The sequence below is a fragment of the Momordica charantia genome, assembly GCF_013281855.1.
Source record: "Momordica charantia cultivar OHB3-1 chromosome 5 unlocalized genomic scaffold, Mcharantia_2.0 BLBB01000005.1, whole genome shotgun sequence".
Lineage (NCBI taxonomy): Eukaryota > Viridiplantae > Streptophyta > Magnoliopsida > Cucurbitales > Cucurbitaceae > Momordica > Momordica charantia.
This window is the reverse complement of record NW_028275163.1, coordinates 14,601,331-14,607,940: the sequence shown is the minus strand read 5'-3', so window position 1 is coordinate 14,607,940 and position 6,610 is coordinate 14,601,331. Positions and strand designations below refer to the sequence as shown.

The following is a 6,610-nucleotide window of genomic DNA, read 5'->3' as shown; positions in this document are numbered from 1 at the left end:
TCCCAATTCCAAAACCATTATTTGTGACCACTTCCCATTTTACAAGAATCACTCATTTCAACATTCACTATTCTTTAAAACTTTAGAGTTTGGAAATTATTTAGAAGTCCTTGAGGATCGATACTTGGATACTCCATCCATTTTATATTACTCTGACAGGTGTGCGCTTGCATCTATATAATTGTTACCACGCTTAGTGCGTGCGTTCAGCAAAATGCCAATTAAGTTTTTGGCGCCGTTGCCGGGAATCTTAATTTTACAATGATTTTCAAATTCTTTTATTTTTTATTTTTGTGAATTGTTGTTGAGTGTAATTTCCATCCACCGTTTTTGTTCTATATTTTTTTGGTCGTTTATCTCACAAGGGTAAGTTAAAGTGCATGAGCACAAGATCTTTTCTTCTACCCCTTGACCCTGAGATTGAGCGGACCCTTTGAAAAACTCGAAAGGAGCAAAGACTTCGAAAACAACTGGAAAAGCAAAAAGAGAGAGAAGGTGAAATCAGTCCTGAAAGCGAGGTAGAGAGTACGAGCACATCAATGGCTGATATTCCACCTCGTGATCCGGTTGATCCACCTGCTGTTAACGGTAATATGAGGGATCATGCAAGAAATGATGAATTCAACCATATTCAGATGGCGGACAACAGGGACGTGGCAATGCGAGAATATGCCGCCACGGCTTTTCAGAACTTTGTTCAGGGATAGTCAACCCTATTCCAGCCCACGCAAACTTTGAGCTTAAACCAATGATGTTCCAAATGTTGCAGACAACTGGACATTTTGGAGGGCAGGAACATGAGGATCCACATGATCATCTGAAATCATTCATTCAAATTGCAAATGCATTTCGATTAGCTGGTATAACAGACGATGCTCTGAGACTAACACTTTTTCCATTTTCTTTGAAGGACCAAGCTAGAGCATGGCTCAATGCATTTCCACCGGGATCCATCACCACATGGGGGTCGTTAGTGGAGAAGTTCTTAACAAAATTCTTCCCACCTACTCGCCACGCTGATATTAGAGAGGAGATCATCTCTTTTAGACAGTATGATCGTGAACCTGTTCACGAGGCGTGGGAGAGAATTAAAGAACTAATCAGGAAATGTCCGAACCATGGCTTGCCGGCATGCATCCAGATAGAACATTTCTTTAGAGGTTTAGATCATCCTACTAAGATGATGCTAAACAATGCTGCCAACGGAGCCTTTACAAAGAAGACATTCAACGAGATAGTCGACATCCTAAATGACTTAGCTTCACACAACGAACTATGGTGTTCGCAAAGATCTAGGGCAGCACCAAAGAAGCAAGATCCAGCTGGAGTTTTGGCTCTGGACATTGCGACCTCGATGCAAAAAGAGATGGTTACAATGAACCAGAGGCTGAAAGAGATGGCATTGGGAATAAAAAATCCATTAGCCACGCCGATACAACCTGTGCAGTCGGATTATTGCACTCCTGCCCCTGTTTGCCAAGTCAACGATCTCATTTGTTCATTTTGCAGTGAAAACCATATTTATGATAATTGTCCACATAACCCTGCTTCCGTTTTTTATGTAGGACATGGGAACAATAGGAACTTTAACCCATATTCGAACACCTACAACCCAGGTTGGAGGCACCACCCTAATTTCTCATGGGGAGGTCAAGGAGGTTCGAGCGGTTTTAATCAAGGGCAGAGCCAGCAGAACAAGCAGCCCTATGTTCCACCTACACAGCAATACATCCCGCCGCCGCAACAGCAGTACAATCAGAGAACACAGACTCCACCAGTTCCAAATAACAACTCAAATCTTGAGAATATGATGAAGGAGTACATGGCCCGAACCGATACAGTGATACAATCCCAAGCGGCATCAATGAGGAATTTCGAGACCCAATTGGGATAGCTCGCCAATGAATTGAAGAATAGACCACAAGGTTCTTTTCCAGGCCATACTGAATTACCAAAACGAGAAGGGAAAGAACAGTGCAAAGCTGTCACCCATAGGAGTGGATTGGCATATGATGGACCAACAATGCCAACAACAGATGTACAGATTTCGTCCACTGAACCAACTGTAAAGATACCAGAAAATCCAACAACACCAGAAAAAGAAAATACTAGAAAAGGTAATGAGGACACCCCGAGTGTTCCTCCACAGGTACAACCTTCTTTTACCCCTACTCCCCCGTTTCCACAAAGATTAGTTAAGAAAAATAATGATTCCCAGTTTAGAAAATTTTTAGATATTTTAAAACAATTGCATATAAATATACCATTAGTGGATGCTCTAGAACAGATGCCAAATTATGCTAAGTTTTTGAAAGATATAGTTTCTAGGAAGAAAAGGATAGGAGAGCATGAACTGGTAGCCATGACAAAATGTTTTACCATTCCATGTTCTATAGGAGGAAACAACTTAGGTAGGGCATTATGTGATCTAGGCGCTAGCATTAATCTTATGCCATTATCAGTTTTCAAATCTTTAGGCATAGGAGAAGCTAGACCTACTACGGTTACCCTCCAACTAGCAGATAGATCTATCATAAGACCTGAGGGAAAGATAGAAGATGTTTTAGTCCAGGTGGACAAATTCATTTTCCCTGCAGACTTTATCATTATAGATTGCGAGGCAGACTTAGACGTTCCCATTATTTTGGGAAGACCATTTCTAGCCACTGGAGATACAGTTTTTAATGTGAGGAAGGGAGAAATTACAATGAGGGTAAATAATGAAGAAGTTAAATTTAACGTTCTAGACGCCATGAAATTACCAGGAGACTTTGAAGAGTGCTCTGCTATAACTAGCTTGAATCCTGTTATGTTTGATGAGTTTTATGACTTGTTAGTTACAGAGATTGAAGAAGAGCTTGATAAGATAGCAGAAGGACCGGAAGATGTGACCAATCCTGTTGAAAAAATACAAAAAGAAGAATGCAAGTCGTTACTTCCGTCCATAGTGGAACCACCCACGTTGGAGCAGAAGCCATTGCCGTCACATTTGAAATATGCGTATCTAGGGGATAACGACACTTTACCAGTTATTATAGCCTCCAATTTATCACCTACTAATGAATATTCTTTATTGCAGATTTTGGAGAAACACAAAAAGGCCATTGGATGGACGATAGCAGATATCCGAGGGATAAGCCCGGCCTTTTGCATGCACAAAATTTTATTGGAAGAAGATGCTAAGAACTCTATTGAGAGTCAAAGGCGGTTGAACCCGAAGATGAAAGAGGTTGTAAGGAAAGAAATTCTTAAATGGCTTGACGCCGGTGTTATATACCCAATATCCGACAGCAGCTGGGTAAGCCCAGTACAGTGTGTACCAAAGAAAGGGGGTATAACCGTGGTGGCCAACGAGGAGAATGAGCTCATCTCAACCCGAACTGTGGGCGGGTGGAGAGTTTGCATTGACTATCGCAAACTCAACAAGGTAACGAAGAAAGACCATTTTCCTCTACCGTTTATTGACCAGATGCTCGACCGTCTGGCAGGTAAGGATTTCTATTGTTTTTTAGATGGATATTCGGGTTATAATCAAATTACTATTGCTCCAGAAGATTAGGAGAAGACAACATTTACGTGTCCGTATGGTACGTTCGCTTTCAGGCGAATGCCCTTTGGACTATGCAATGCACCCGCGACTTTTCAGAGGTGTATGATGGCCATCTTCTCTGACATGGTAGAAAATATTCTATAAGTTTTTATGGATGACTTTTCTGTTTTTGGAAATTCTTTTGACGCATGTTTAGTTAATTTGGAGAGAGTATTGGAGAGATGTGAACAAAAAAACCTAGTCCTAAATTGGGAGAAGTGTCATTTCATGGTACAAGAGGGTATTGTTTTGGGTCACAAAATTTCCAAGCAAGGAATAGAGGTAGACCACGCTAAGATAGACATCATTTCAAAGCTACCTCCTTCGACAAATGTCAAAGGGATTAGAAGTTTTTTAGGGCATGGGGGATTTTACCGCCGCTTTATAAAAGACTTTGCTAAAATTTCTAAACCCTTGTGTCAATTGTTAGAACATGATAGACCATTTGTTTTTGATGATGACTGCTTAAAATCATTTGAAATGTTGAAAGTTGCTATAAGTTCAGCCCCTATAATTATCGAACCTAATTGGGATTTACCTTTGGAGCTCATGTGTGATGCCAGTGATTATGCAATAGGAGCTATGTTAGGACAACGTAAAAACAAGATCTTGCATCCTGTGTATTATGCTAGTAAGACTCTGACCGGTGCACAACTGAATTACACTACTACTGAAAAGGAACTGTTAGCAGTTGTGTTCGCCTTTGATAAGTTTAGGTCTTACTTGATAGGCACAAAAGTCATTGTTTTTACTGACCATTTTGCTTTAAAATATTTATTTGCTAAAAAAGATGCTAAACTACGTTCGATACGGTGGATTTTGTTACTTCAAGAGTTTGATATTGAAGTTAGGGACAGGAACGGTACTGAAAACCAAGTTGCTGATCACCTGTCTAGATTGGAATCCCCGCTCTGTGATGATGGAACTGTTATACGTGAACAGTTTATTGACGAGCAACTCTTGCGAGTTGATTCAGTTCCGTGGTATGCCGATATAGCAAATTATTTGGTAAGTCGAATAGTTCCTTATGAGTTCAACAAGCAACAGGTAAAGAAATTTCTAAATCAAGTTCGATTTTATCGTTGGGATGAGCCTTTTTTATATAAGCTAGGACCTGACAATATCTGACGCAGATGTGTCGCAGAAGAAGAGCACGAGGCGATATTAGACGCTTGTCATATGTCTCCATATGGAGGACATTTTGCAGGACACAAAACCGCAGCCAAAGTTTTGCAAAGTGGGTTCTTTTGGCCCACTCTGTTCAAAGATGCACATAAGTTTGCCCAGGTTTGTGACAAATGCCAACGGACAGGTAATATATCTAAACGCCACGAAATGCCTGAAACCCCGATCCTGAAGATTGAAACATTTGATGTGTGGGGTATAGATTTTATGGGTCCATTTCCATCTTCTAATGGTAAGCTTTATATATTGTCAGCAGTAGATTATGTTTCGAAATGGATAGAAGCCATTGCAACTGCTACTAATGATTCTAAACTTGTCATTCGTTTTCTGCAAAAGCACATTTTTACGCGTTATGGAACCCCGCGTTGTCTGATAAGTGATGGGGGGGCTCATTTTTTGAATAGGTCTATGCAAAAGTTGCTGGCTAAATACAATGTGCGTCATAGGGTTGCAACAGCATTTCATCCTCAGTCGAATGGGTTAGCTGAAATATCTAATAGGGAGATAAGAAACATTTTAGAAAAAACTGTAAATCTTAACCGTAGGGATTGGTCTTTTAAGCTTGATGATTCACTTTGGGCATATAGGACAGCATTTAAGACTCCCCTCGGCATCTCCCCCTATAGGCTAGTCTTTGGAAAAGCATGTCATTTGCCTCTTGAGCTAGAATATAAAGCATTTTGGGCTACTAAGAAATTAAATTTTGATTTGTCGGCTGCAGGTGAAGTGAGGAAGTTACAATTGTTGGAATTAGAAGAACACAGGCACTTTTCTTATGAGAATGCTAAGTTGTTTAAGGAAAACACTAAACAGTGGCATGATAGGCGTCTTCGGCCGAACAATCTTCAAGAAGGTGATCTGGTTCTGTTATTCAATTCTAGGTTGAAACTTTTTCCTGGGAAACTTAAGTCTAGATGGTCTGGTCCCTTTACAGTTTTTAAAGTCTACCCATATGGGGCAGTGGATCTAGTTGACTCTAAGGGAAGTATTTTTAAAGTAAATGGGCAGAGACTTAAGTCATATTTTGGAGAACCAGTGGATAGAGGAAAAACCTCTATTCAACTTTCAGGTCAATAAATGTTTGCGAAAAATGTTTTTCCTTCTCATCTGTTTTGGAAGAACAAAAGTAAAGGAATGAAGTTTTTGTATCTTACATTCTTTTTGTTTAATTATAAAAAGTTTTTCTTATTAAAAGAATGTTTTTGAAAACATTGAAAAACAAAAAGAAAAAAAAACGTTGAAAAAACTTTTTTTTTACGCAGGCGCCTGGCGCCTGCCCTCTTTTTCCAGCAGTTCGAATTTCGTTTTCCGTCGTGATTTGGGTTTCATTTTTCGACTTTTATGGGTTTTATTTCAGGTCAAAATTAATCCTTTCTGATTTAAGTTTCAAATCTCTCCTTAAACTCAAAAATACTTCAATTCTTGTTTCCGTAATCCTATTTGGAATTCAATCTTATTTTTTTCTTTTAGGTTTAGGAAACCTAGTTGAACTTAAATCTCAATCCCTTTCCATTTAGGATTTAGTTTGGGGAAAGCTTTAAATAGACCCGTTGCCTAAGCTTTACAATTCCACCAAAACCCACACAACTCTCTTCTTCCCTTGTTCTTTCGACAAAACTCACTCCCTTCATCATCATTGTTTTCGATTTTCAGCCACCACCAAAAAGAAGAAGAAATTTCCAGCATTTGCTTACATCTATGGCTTCTTCTTCTCAACATACTTCACTTCCTACCTCTTCTACTCAAGCTCCAAATGCCACAAGCATTCCCTTTCCACCATTGGAGAACTTCCAACACCACATGGTTTCAGATTCTAGGCTAGCTACTGTTAGGGGA

The 6,610-nt window shown here is 39.7% G+C and overlaps 1 non-coding gene across 1 annotated transcript; it reads right to left on the bottom strand.

The window, feature by feature from the left end:
- Positions 1-1,018: 1,018 nt before the first annotated feature.
- LOC148211402 (small nucleolar RNA R71) lies at positions 1,019-1,125 on the bottom strand. The gene has a single exon (XR_015791120.1). It is a non-coding gene; the product is annotated as a small nucleolar RNA R71 (small nucleolar RNA).
- Between the last annotated feature and the right edge of the window lie 5,485 nt (positions 1,126-6,610).